This window comes from Thunnus thynnus, chromosome 23 (genome assembly GCF_963924715.1).
Source record: "Thunnus thynnus chromosome 23, fThuThy2.1, whole genome shotgun sequence".
NCBI classification, from domain to species: domain Eukaryota; kingdom Metazoa; phylum Chordata; class Actinopteri; order Scombriformes; family Scombridae; genus Thunnus; species Thunnus thynnus.
Window position 1 is genome coordinate 20,835,056 of NC_089539.1, and position 14,361 is coordinate 20,849,416.

At 37.1% G+C, this 14,361-nt stretch overlaps 1 long non-coding RNA gene across 8 annotated transcripts in view; it reads left to right on the forward strand.

Annotated features, from left to right (window-relative positions):
* The window catches only part of LOC137175591 (uncharacterized), a 63,761-nt gene that overhangs the window by 19,010 nt on the left and 30,390 nt on the right, over nt 1-14,361 (forward strand). Inside the window, exon 3 of one of the 8 annotated variants that reach the window (XR_010925648.1) lies at nt 11,430-12,934. The exons of 6 other annotated variants lie outside the window; for them this stretch is intronic. This is a non-coding gene — a long non-coding RNA (uncharacterized lncRNA). Of the gene's footprint in view, nt 1-6,560; nt 7,082-11,429; nt 12,935-14,361 lie in introns of those variants that run through there. One more of the 8 variants, XR_010925653.1, reaches the window with a different exon arrangement.

The window sequence follows — 14,361 nt, forward strand, 5'->3', positions numbered from 1 at the left end:
GACAAAACATCTATACTGTAAACAGTGGTGGAAAGTAACTGAGTACATTTACTCAAGTACTGTACTTAAGTACACCTTTGAGGTACTTTATTTGAATATTTCCAGTTTATGCTACTTTATTACTACTTTATTTTCTACTCCACTACATTTCAGAGGGAAATATTGTACTTTGTACTCCACTACAATTATTTGAGAGCTTTAGTTACCTTTCAGATGGAGATTTTACATAAAACAATACATTTTAATATTCTGTTGTTTAAATTGTTGCTTGAGTTAAGGTGCTATATAAAGTGTACACTTATGTATAATATGATATGATGCAGTACTATTACTATTAATCTACCCAAAGTATCTAAAATTGGCTCCACATCGATACAACATTAAAATGCTCATACATGTAATATACTATAATACTATAACACAGTCTGCATAATGAGTACTTTAACTTTTGATACTTTAAGTACATTTTGCTGATGATACTTATAAACTTTTACTTAAGTAACATCTTCAATCCAGGACTTTTACTTGTAACAGAGTATTTTTACACAACAGTAAGTAAAGGATCTGAGTACTTCGCCCACCGCTGACTGTAACTAAACATCTACAGTAACATCTTTATGTAAAAGCGATAAAAATGGATCCGCTCTGCTTTTGGATGCCCGGTCATGTGACGGGTTTTGGTATTCATGACATTCATCTCTCAAGATGAAGTTGATGCTCGCTGGGAGCAGACTGCAGGGTCAAAACCCACTACTGAGTTATAAATAACGTATTATCGTACTTCCTTTTGAGGGGAAATCTGACATTTTTTTTCATCAGAAGACGACTGTTCGCACTGACTCATCAAACAAAATGAGTGGGTAACATTAACATCTTGCAGTATTGTGCAATCCGGTGCAATATTACAAACTGCAGACTCAAAAATGACTTAAATCAATAATTTTCTCAAGAAAAACGGGTCATTATAAACACCACAAAGTTACTGTTGTGTCATTGCTTTAAACTGTATTCTACTCATGATTTAGGGATTTGTATTACGAGAGCAATCAAGGGTTTCTTTCTTTTAAAGAGCGTTTCATAATATATTACACAACACACATGTACAACGCTGCAATAAATAAATAAACAACTATCGTCACATGTCATCAGGCCTCATAACCAACAACAAAAAAAAACTCTGTGATTTGATATAAAATCACATGTTTCCATTGCAAGTTTTTGTTTTTCTGTTGTTTCTGGACACAAAAAAATCAACTTTTTGAACACAAAACATCCTGTAATAAGGCACAAATATCAAGAAAATGATGCTTTATTACAGAAAATGCTTGAAACTAGTTGAAAACAGGCTTAATAATCAGCAGATTTTTCTCTTTTTTTTCAAGAAAATTGGACATGGAGATTTTCTGCAGCATTACAAAAGAGGACTAAAGTGTTGAGTGCATAATAGACGCAGTAGTTTTTATTTTCTCCACCAGGAGGTGCCAGTGTTCATGTAATTTGTGTTTGCAGCATGCAGGCAAATACCACTAGATGGATGATGTTGGATAAAGCAGTAAATCCTGGAAAAAGTAATCTAATTTATGTTTATAATATGACATATAATCTGTATACCTAGTAAAAGCCTGGAACTAGTTTTCTCAGTAGTCAGTCGCTCATCCCTCCCTCATCTATCCATTTATTCATCCATCCTGTTCAGAGGCAGAGGGAGCAGTCCGCCTCCACAGCCAATCACAAATCAGGAGATTAGATAACACAGCAGATGCCTGCCTGCCAACTGTGTTCACCCATACTCCTCTTTTAAAGTTTCTGACTTTTTAAATATTAACTCAAAATTAAAAAAAAAAAAAAAAAGAAAAGAAAAAAAAAAGCAGGATGTGGAAGAATGTGTGTGTGAACTGTGTCGATGAGGTCACACTTCCTTCACTCAAATGTTCAGTTTTTTTAGCTCCTTTTAAGGGTTTTTCTGTGAGTGTAACTGCCACCACATAGTAGAGACACACAGAGGAAACGATCATAAATACTAATTAAAAGTTCCCACTGAGCAGTTTTATGATATTCTCGTTATAAATTAAGCAGAATTGATGAAACCCAGATGCTGACAGTGCTGAGCTCTTCTCTACTGCTGTATTGTGTTCTACTTGTCTTTACTGTCTTGTACTGTTAGTGTAAGTTCCTTTTTTTTGTTTTTGAAAGATTTTTTTTTTCTATTTTTGCCTTTACTTGGTAATTGACAGTGCAGAGATAGACAGGAAGTGTTGGGAAAGAGGCTCGAGGAGTATGACATGCATCAAACGTCTGTAGCTGGAATCAAACCAAAGACGTTGAAATGTTAACTAGTTAACAGGGCGTCTCACAATACTCTCTTCTACTGTACACTACTGTTGTTTACTATACTGTACTTTACTCTCTTCTACTGTACACTACTGTTGTTTATTATACTGTACTGTACTTTACTCTCTTCTACTGTACACTACTGTTGTTTATTATACTGTACTGTACTTTACTGCCGTTTATTGTACTGTACTGTACTTCACCCTGTTCTACTGTACACTACTGTCGTTTATTATACTGTACTTTACTCTGTTCTACTGTACACTGCTGTCGTTTATTATACTGTACTTTACTCTCTTCTACTGTACACTACTGTTGTTTATTACACTGTACTGTACTTTACTGCCGTTTTTTGTACTGTACTGTACTTCACCCTGTTCTACTGTACACTACTGTCGTTTATTATACTGTACTTTACTCTGTTCTACTGTACACTACTGTCGTTTATTATACTGTACTTTACTCTCTTCTACTGTACAGTACTGTCATTTATTATACTGTACTGTACTTTACTCTCTTCTACTGTACAGTACTGCTGTTTATTGTACTGTACTGTACTTCACTCTGTTCTACTGTACACTACTGTAGTTTATTATACTGTACTTTACTCTCTTCTACTGTACAGTTCTGTCGTTTATTATACTGTACTTTACTCTCTTCTACTGTACAGTACTGTTGTTTATTATACTGTACTGTACTTTACTCTGTTCTACCGTACAGTACTGTCGTTTATTATACTGCACTGCCCTTTATTCTCTTCTACTGTACAGTACTGTTGTTTATTATACTGTACTGTATTTTACTCTCTTCTACTGTACAGTACTGTCGTTTATTATACTGTACTTTACTCTCTTCTACTGTACAGTACTGTCGTTTATTATACTGTACTGTACTTTACTCTCTTCTACTGTACAGTACTGTTGTTTATTATACTGTACTGTACTTAATTCTCTTCTACTGTACAGTACTCTCATTTATTATACTGTACTTTACTCTCTTCTACTGTACAGTACTGTCGTTTATTATACTGTACTGTACTTTACTCTCTTCTACTGTACTGCTCTGTCCCTTCAAGTCAAGTCAAACTTTATATTTATGGCCAAATATCAGGAATCACACATTTGCCTCAAATTACAATCTGTACAACATTCGACATCCTTTAACTTTAGACCCCTTTACTGGCCTTTAACATTTTCCTTTATTATGTTCTGTTACTGTACTGTCCTTTACTATCTTCTACTATACTGTCCTTTACTGTCTTCTACTGTACTATTCTTTACCGTCTTCTGCAGTGTTATACTGTCATTTACTTACCGTCCTCTACTATTCTACTTCTGTCCTTTACTGTACTGTACTGTCTTCTGCTGTACTGTTTTTTTTTACTCTCTTCTACTGTACTGTCCTTTACTTACCATATTTTACTATACTGTCCTTTACTGTCTTCTACTGTACTATCCTTTACTGTCTTCTGCAGTGTTATACTGTCATTTACTTACCGTCCTCTACTATTCTACTTCTGTCCTTTACTGTACTGTACTGTCTTCTGCTGTACTGTTTTTTTTTACTCTCTTCTACTGTACTGTCCTTTACTTACCATATTTTACTGTTCTGTCCTTTAATATGTTTTGCTCTACTGTACTTTATTATGCTGTACTGTCTTCTACATTACTATTCTTTACTGGCTTCTACTGTAGTGTCCTTTACTGCCCTTTGTTGTCTTCTACTGTACTGTCCTTTAATGTCTTCTAGTGAACTGTCCTTTATTGTCTTCTACTGTACTGTCCTTTAATATTTTTTGATCTACTGTCCTTTACTATACTGTGAAGTTTTCTACAGTACTATTCTTTACTGGCTTCTACTGTACTGACCTTTGTCTTCTACTGTACTGTCTGTTACCATCTTCTACTATTCTGTCCTATAATATTTTTTGCTCTACTGTCCTTTACTGCTCTGTGTTGTCTTCTGCTTTACTTCTCTCTACTGTCTTCTAGTGAACTGTTCTTTACTGTCTTCTACTGTGCTTTCCTTTATTGTCTTCTACTGTACTGCCCTTTATTGTCTTCTACTGTACTGCCCTTACTGTCTTCTACTGTACTGCCCTTTATTGTCTTCTACTGTACTGTCCTTTACTGTCTTCTACTGTACTGTCCTTACTGTCTTCTACTGTACTGTCCTTTACTGTCTTCTACTGTACTGTCCTTACTGTCTTCTACTGTACTGTCCTTTGTCTTCTACTGTACTGTCCTTTATTGTCTTCTACTGTTCTGCTCTTTACTGTCTTCTACTGTACTGTCCTTTATTGTCTTCTACTGTTCTGCCCTTTACTGTCTTCTATTGTACTGCCCTTTACTGTCTTCTACTGTACCGTCCTTTATTGTCCTCCACTGTACTGTCCTTTAGTGGCTTCTACTGTACTTCCCTTTACTGCCCTGTGTTGTCTTCTTCTTTTCTACCCCCTACTGTCTTCTAGTGAAATGTCCTTTACTGTCTTCTACTGTATGGTCCTTTACTGTATTCTGCCATCTTATACTGTCCTTTACTGTACTGTTGTGTCCTCTCCTTGCATTCTCTCATCCTGTGTTATGGTGTACTGTTCAGTGCAGTACTGTCCTCTACTGTCCTCTACTGTGCTCTATTGCCCTGTACTAACCTCTAGTGAACTGTGTTTAATGGGGGAGCTATATTGCAGCTGTGAACAGAACAGTACTTCCTTAAACTGCACAACCATTATTGTTGATTAACATCCCATCATGTAATAGAAAATGCGGTTGAAACTCAACTATTTAAGTTTCCAAACTAACCATGAGCTGAGATAATCTGTTTTGAATTGAAAGCATTTAGCCATTATAGCGGAAGTTTTAAAATAATGTTTTTTGTTGGTGGTTTTGGCTGCATGCAGATATCACAGGTCTACCCTCTGAATAATGTTGGCAGTATGTATTGCTTATATCTACTATATAATATCAATACAATGGTACATCTGTTGAAGAAAAATCTTGCAGGCAGCATTACATACTTACAAAACATGTTTCCCTTTAAACAGGCAAAGAATAACTTCCCTAAAACCTTAGGGAACCTTACTGCTTTGTGCCAGTAATAGTTTATTTATAATAATAGTGTATTTCACAAACCCTTTATTCCTCCTCCAAGTCTTTCACTCCTTCTAGCTTCTTCCAAACATCAACAGATTTTTAGGTCTGTTTGCAAAGATCAGCACCTTTTTTTTTTTGTTTCGTAATGTGAAAAAATCCAGCAGATTTCCTGCCAAAACCAAACTGCTACGTGCAGGGTCGAGGTTGCTCAAAGGTGACAACAACAACTTCATTTATTTGAACTGTTCTACCTTCAAGCTTTCATCTTACCTTTTAGGAAACCTTTTGGGTTCAGTCGGCTACCAATTTAGCAAACTAAAGACCAGTTGCCATCCTGAAAAACCAAGAAAACCTCCCAGTATATCATACATTTAAGACCATATATATCATACATTTGAGACCAGTTTCTTTCATATTTTTTGACACTTCATTAGAGTTTCAACACACTCTTAACACAGTAAATCCATATGTGTCTTTTGCATCATTTTACTCATATTTCCTTGTAGTTCAGACTTCTATACTGTATGTAGTAAAAGTTTGGCTAGAGTTAAATGTTAAGCTTATCTGCGCAGCACATGTTCATAAAGCAGGACGTGTGAAAAGGTCAGTCAACACACTGAGCACAATCAAACTCTCGGCTTTGTCAACAGAGCAAATATTACTCCGGCTGCAGGTCTGATGGTGACTTGATATCATTTCCTCTAAGAGTCCCTCGGTGATCAGTTTTATTTTTGTGAGCAGAACCACAAGTTAACTGAGTCTTTCGCTGGGTTTTCCCTGTACTGAATTAATCCTCCTGCACAAGCTGAATATGAACAGCAGCAAATCCAGCAAAGCTTTTATTTTTTTCTCTAATCAGTTATCCTTTGTGTGCAGAATATGCATTTGGACGAGGAGATCAGTCTCGCACTCTGATTAAGATTTTTTCTGACGAGAGTCTGTGTATTGTCTATTAATAAAACTCACATTTAAATATTTCATTTCCAATCAGACGTCTTTTTTTTTTTTTAAAAGCAACATGCTCATAAAAAAAACTGACTCATTTTGAGTTAAGCGAAGGATTAAAGACAAACAGAGAGAGAGAGAGACAGGATGAGTGGAGGGCATGTAATTGTAAAACGGTATTCTTTTGTACAGAGCATCGATACGGGACTGAGGGACGGAGCCTGTACTCTTTTACACACGTTACCATGGAAACCAGCCCAGCAGCCAACCAGCTGCTGCAAGAACCAAGAGAAAGCCCCCCCACCACCACCACTACCTTCCCCTCCTCCTAGCCATCCTTCACACACACACACACACCCCCCCTCTCCTCTGCACATTCATATTGCATACCAGCACATGGATTATTATAAAAGGACCGCTGAGTGTTTCTTTACAGTATAAAGAAAGAAGAAGCCTTCAAATAAAAAAATTAAAAAAACTGGAAAGGAAACACATACACTCCCTCTACCTGACTACAACACACACACACACACACCTTTGCGTAGCTGCGGTGCAGAGGTCTGATGCATAACTGAAGTTTGACATGGCGGTGCAGCAGTTGATACACAATGGAGACACAACAGGAAGTGAGTCAGCTATTTGAGAACAGAATAACCGCAACACTGTAAAGCCAAAAGTTCAACATTTAATTTTAATTTGAAATAAAAATACTTTTAATTATCAGGTGGAGAATCAGCCACTATGTGTATATATATATTTTTTTTCTTGACAAAAGATGCACACTGGGTGCAAATACTGTATGCGTACACATGTGCACACAAATAGAGCATGATAATTGCAGCGCCTTGCATTGAACATCTGGGCAGATTCCTCACTGTGCAGAATAACATGAGAACATGAAATACAAGAGAACAATTAAGAGGAATTAAGATGTTTGCGCAACAAAGAGAAAGAATGAAAGAGAGATAAAGAAATAATTAAAGAAGTATTCAGATCCTTCACTTCAGTAAAAGTAGTAAAAAAAAAAACACGATAGAAATACTCCATTACAAGTAAATTTAATGTCAACATCTGTATCAAAAGTTCAGGTTTCTCATTATGCAGAGTACATTATATATGATACATATCAAATATCACATTGACTGGTAAACAGCATTTTCATGTTGCAGATGGTTGAAGTTCAGCTCATTTCAAATACTTAAAACTCTAAAGTTGGAACTGATCATATGTTTTAAATCAAAAATCACAATATATACTGTCAGTAGTAAGCTGTCAAAGAAATGCACTGGAGGACACAAGTAGGACTGCAATTAACAATTATTTTCATTATCAGTTAATCTATAAATAATTTTCTTGATTAGTTGATTTGTCGTTGGGTCTATAAAATGTGTGAAAATGGTGACAAATGGTGATCACTGTTTCCCAAAACAACATCCTCAAATGTCTTGTTTTGTCCCAACCAACAGTCCACAACCCAAAGATATTCAGTTTACTATTATAGAAGTATAAAGTAGCTGAAAAAGTACAGTATTTGTACTTAAACACAGAGTAAATGTACGTTACAGTCTGCATGATGATGGATGGATGACTTGACAACAATCATTTACCATTTGTTTTCTGAATCTCATTTGGTTTGAATGTAATTTAAACACATAAACAAAACACTCACTAGTCACTATTAATCAAAGAAATATCTCTTTTTAGATGCTGAGAAAATAACTGTCATATGAAAGCTCAAATTTATTCTTTTTAGGCAGAAAAATACTCTGAAACAACCTTTAGAACACAATCATTGCTTTTGTATTTGCTATTAATGATGTATATAGTGTTCTAGTCTATGAGGTTATTTATCTATACTGTGCATTTGTTTTTTAGTTCTTGCTGCTTTGACATTTGACTGAATCCACAGAGGTAAATTTATCTTATCTTAACACTAAAAACTGCTTTACATTCAGCCTTTTATTTAAAGTCGGGGAAAGTCTGTGAGAGATCGCGATGTCATCTGACAAAGAAGAAACTAATCAGAAAAGTTCAAAGCAGAAAACAGTCTATGCAGGTTTTTCTAACTTTGTCTGCCTTCGCACGGACGGACTGATATCCGATAGCGAATAAAAAGTCCTGGATCAGTCGGATAAATCGGTCCGGCCTCAGTTTGTCGTGCGTGCTAATGTGTCCTCTGCCACTCCAGTGAGGTTTTGAATTTCCCTGACGCAGTGAGGAAGAGGAGAACCGTGTTTAGTGTTCTCATCGACCTTCCAGAGATGGACCCCCTCGACCATCAACACAGGCCTGGTCTCACATTACTGACAGCCCTACCCCTCAGGGCCCAACACACACACACACACATAGACACACACACACACACACACACACTGCTAAGCCCAGTCCAGTGCTTTTTACTATGACAGGATGACATGAGATTACTGTTCCTGATAATCCACTCATGTTCTTTACAAGCCGGTGAGGTGTCTGATCCCCAGGTGTCCACTTCAGGTGTCTGACTGAATGAAGGGAGGTCAAACTGAGACTTTGTATTTTAGTTGTTTAGGTCCAAATGTGAGACGTAATAATTAACAATGAGTCAAATATTGTACTGTGCGGTTTTGAGGTACTTGTGACTTTATAATTTAGTATTTTTCCAGAGAGAAATTATCTGACATCTGTAGTTTCAGCTTACTTTGCTTTCAAGGATGATATTTCAGGGTCTCTGGATGGTTTCGGCTCAATGACTCAGTACATTTCAGATTTATAGAGGTTTTTCTCAACCTGTGGATGTGCTTCAAATCACAAAAATCCCCAAAAGAGGTGTGAAAGAGCAAGTTTTTTGATAGAAAACACTGAATCTTTCATTTATATCTCATTTCATATGTGCAGTTTTTGGATACTTGATGATCGAATGATGTTATTATCTCAGTTTTAGATGAATAAACCCATTTTGACATTATTCATTACATTTAAATACATTTTAAGTACGTTCAAGAAGTGAATATCTCACATGTGTGTAAGGTTATGTGTAAGCGTGAAAGATAATATCTTGTCTGTACAGGATTATGTATTATGTGAACTCAATCATAACTTGTACCCATGATCCATATCTTATGGAAAATCACTATCTTGTACTTACACACACACGCACACACACACACATCAATCATTTTTCATGACTTCAGAGGCTTTGAACGAACCAGCAGAGCAGACGAAGCTTTACTCAACAACACCAGTGAAGAAAAGATGTAAAATACTTTTCCTTTGCTGCTACTAAATGTTTAAAATGCTTTTACTTGTTATATAATATTTATCCTTTGCAGTGTTGCACTTTTACTTAAGTAAACTCTCTCTTGCTTTGTATCATCTCATCTGACTGATAACCTGAATTCATCGAGGGTGACGCCAATATCTGGGATCAATTTGGTCTTTGATTAAACATCCGGCATCAGTCAGTCAATGTCATCCATCTCTGATATGACGGATGACGAGGCCGTATGATTGATTACATCCTCTATGTATCGTACAGATCAATATCACACAGGAAGACAAACAGAACAACCTTAAAGTCGAGTCAATTCCTATTAGAAATGTCAATGTAACTTCACCCAAGTGTGCGTTTTGGGGTCCTCGGTGAGATTTTTGCATTGGAGCTTCTTCATCGTAACAACCTGATCATTTCTCCACCAATAACACTATAAATACAGACAGTGCTGCTTCACAACAGGCTGGTTTTTTATAGTCTTTAGAGAGAAAAAAATAAATGTAGGCTTCTTAATTGCAAATTAGACGTCGAGCTACTTCCTGCACATTTACAACAATATTGATCAATGTGCATTGTCCTATAATATGTCCTATAAGTAGATTTCCTGTCAGTTGTCTCAGCCTCCTCCTCTAATTCTGAAACTTTGCCTTCATGTTGTTTTGACACATGTCTTCCCAAAAAAGGTGATAAACAAACAAATGAATGCATCACCCCCCCCCCCCCCCCCCCCCGTTCCTCGGTTGTGGTGTCAGACATGGTGACCATTTTCACACGCCTGTTTCTGTGAAGAGCTATTAGAAAGTCAATTCACACTGCGTCCACAGCGGTTGTTGTATCATCGTCCAGGTTTCCTGTAGAGTTCAGTGTCCCTTGTTTTTAAAAATCAATGTTTTTTTCCTCTTTTTATCTCTCAAAATTTAACTGCAGGAAGTTTTCGAGTTGCATGTGAAGTAGGGTGTTACTTTTACCTTCTATTTACAGAAGATGGTGAGACATTTCGAAGAGATAAAACACTATGTGTTATTTTGAACCTTTTCAATCTATTTCCTGTATCAAACAAACACGTTCGCGGCCTCGTCTACATATCAAGCAGCTTCACATTGAGAACCTCCGGTGCAAAATTTCATTAATTTAGAAGAAGCAATAAAAACCCTGCAGGAACATGAAAACTCAATTACTGGATTTCTATTTTTTGCATGAATACATCAAATTAAGAGATTCCTGAAAATAAGCACAAAATGGTTCCATTGTTTCCTTTTTATGTCTTAATTAAGTTTTTTTTTTTTCTCTACATGTTGTTGCTACCTGAGTAGAGATAAATGTGTTAATAAATGATAAAAACCAAGTCAAATGTGAGATAAGAGGATGAGCTTTTTAGCAGGTAGTGCTGCAAAATTACAAAACTTTTTTTTTTTTTTTTTTTTAATCTTTATGTGTCAAATTATTCAATGTGAATTTCCATGTAGGCAGACTGCTCAGCCAACTCCTAATTATGCATTTCTTTTTTTTTTTTTTTTTAATTCCCTCCCCTGCCGCCCACCCGCAGCACTCAAACACACTTCTTTCTTCCCACACCAGTCCTGTTATGTCCCAGTACTGTGCTGTCTCTTTTCAAAGCAGCAATTTATTACCATTTTTATCATTTCATCCATTCCCCCCAATGATAACATCAATGAATGCATTACCTTTTGAAAGAGAGATGAAGGAAGCAGAAAGAGATGAGTTTAAACCCTCCCCTCTCTCTCTCTTTCTCTCTCTCTCTCTCTCTCTCTCTCTCTCTCTCTCTCTCTCTCTCTCTCTCTCCATATCAGATGTATACCTCGCTTGGTCGAGCCAGGCATATGGAAATGGAGCCGTAGCAGATGGGAGGGAGTCCCACAGGCAGTCCAGATGACTAATGAATAATGAACAATAGAGAGGAAACCGCTCTGTCGTATAAACAGGAGTGTGATGTTCAAGATAGGCCACCGTTCAGCCCCCGCTAAACATTAATCAATAGCGAATCGTGTCTGACTGTCTGAATCACATGAGCGCGGCATCAATTTGCCTCCACTCAGACGTCTATTAGCTTATCAAAAGCTCGGGGAGCGCATAATTTATGAGACATGCCTCGCCGGATTCGACATTGCGATCTGTTGATGCAGGAGATACGTGCGTCTCTCGTCGCGACGCGTTTTAGAAACAAAAGACAGATTATTCCCAAAGGTAGGGATGTGGAGAAGTTTGCACTCTGCAGGAGTGAAAACTAGCCGTGCAGACTAGAGTTTTGGCGACACACTTTGCATTTCTTGGACCATTTTTTTTTAAAAATTGGCTAATGTGTGTTTTTTTTAATCCAGTGGATAGTCTGCCAAATGTTGGAGGTTCACAAGGACAGATTGCAGCTGCTGAAAAATTGGGAATTGGGAAGCTGCTCACAACCTAAAACATCACTAATAAAAGTGAGTTTTTATTGTCTGTTACTCAGTAGAAAACAGTGACAGAGTCTTTCTTGAGCTGCCATTTTGGATTGTGAACTCTTTCAGATTTGATAAAAATTCATAGCAGAAGAGAAAGATACCAGTTTGAACCTCATGTTGTGTTTTGAGAAAAGCTTGAAGACACAATCCAACAGATTGTTAAACCTGTATTAACTGATTTCTTTTGGCCACATGTTTTCAGCAGAAACAAGTTGATATGTTGAACTTGTGAGCAAACAGTCGATTATTTCCACATCCAGCAGTTACGGAGCAACACTAACATTCATTTGGAGTTGCGTTTCTGTCCATCTGGTGAATCTAAGTCCAATATTCACTCTCTTTCAGTTCTGTTTCTGCTCTCTACCAACTCCTGAGGGAAATATCTGGCTCTTTAGCTGCTAAATGCTCCACTATGTTCACCAGATTGTCTACAACAATAATAATAATATTATTATTAATGGCTTACATTGATACACAAAGTGCTTCACAGTGACTGGGGGAAACTCACCTCAACCACCACCAATGTGTTGCACCCACCTGGTTGATGCACGGCAGCCATTTTGCACCAGAACGCTCACCACATATCAGCTTGAGGTAGAGAGGAAGGGAATCATTGAGCCAATTACGCTGCGGGATGATTAGGTGGCCAGATGGAGAGAGCCAGGTTGGGAATTTTGCCAAGACGCCAAGGAACCCCCCTACCCTTTGCGATAAGTGCCATGGGATCATTAATGACCACAGTAAGTTAGGACCTCGGCTTCTCCTACAGCACAGTGTCACCGTCACTGCCCCCTACTGGCCCACCAGTACACCTCTACAGCTAACTGTGTCTGTTTGCCATTAGCTGCTAAGCAGGTAAGGTAGATTTTTTCTCTGAGAACAGCTGCCAAAACTCAGCAGACTGACAATGAAACAATGAGCTGAAACTCACTATGAAGCTCTGTAAAACCGAGAGGAGCTGCAGAGTCATTGATAACTCTCTGTAGGTTCATCACTACGAGCCACAACCAACACATTACACACTGTCATTTCATACGTTATTATAAAAAATATCGATTATAGCTGCTTTAATAAAAAAAAGAAGGAAACAAGACACAACACCCAGAGAGGAGAACCACACACAAAAAAAAAACTGGAGAAATGAAGAAATAGCATCATAACAATTTCATAAATGTACCTTAATAAAGATAGATTGACAATTTTATTTATTTAATGCCATTAAACTTTAAACCTTTAACCTTTCTCCTTAAATGTCAGGCAAGTTATTGGATGCCTTAATGGCTGCTAACCACAACATCTCAGTTTCGAGTCTGATTAGAGACGTTTGTTTCATGTTGTTCTCCCTGCTGTCTCTAATCTCTATTAAATGCAAAAACAAAAAAGTTTGAAAGGTGTATCTGATATTTCTGAAAAATTAAATGTCAGTTTCTATCAACTACCCACTTGTATAAACAAATTTAGAGGACATGAGAAAATGACATATCTAATTGAGAAATAGTAACTTTCTCAGTATTTTGACTATTTTTGGGGGCTTTCAGGTGGCGTCGACGTCTGTATCAGTGACTAGCAGGAATACTTTATCTGCAGTAGAAGAAGCAGAAGCGGCTACAGTAACATCAACTTGTTTCTTTCTTTCTCACAACTTCTCTTTTTCTGATATATCAATTTTTTAGTTCCCACTCAGGTTTTTCAATACGTAAAATGAAAAGAGAGACTTCTCACAGTGCTCGCTGCGTTTTCTTTTCTCCATTTTCCCCCCTTTTCCAATTCTTTTATAAAAGAATGATCAAGGCTGCTCCAGTGTGAAATGTGACTTTTATTATTTTTACATTTTCACTTTTTAACAGAAGCAAACTTTTCTTTTTCCATTATTTTTATTTCTGTGGTGCACATTTGTGATCCTTCTTGAGCTGATAGATCGTCGTTAAACATTATAGATTTAATTATTTTACACCCAATGTAGAATCAGTTCAACTTAAAGTGATCAGTTGTAACATTCAAATCATATCATTAGCATAATAATAATTATATTCAACCTCGACCTTTAGACGTGACTGACTTTTTCCCAGGCAGAAACTCTGCTGTTAACGTCTCTCTGCTCACACCTCTAACCCGAAGCTGACTGCAACAAATTCACACATTTTTCTGGCTTGTGCTGAAAGGCATGAAAGAAACTGTGTACAACAAGAGAAAAAAATCGCAACACCTCATCAAAAAAAAAAAAAAAAAAATCACTCGTAAGAGACTGCGAAACTGCTGAAACACCGACGTAACCTAACGGTGT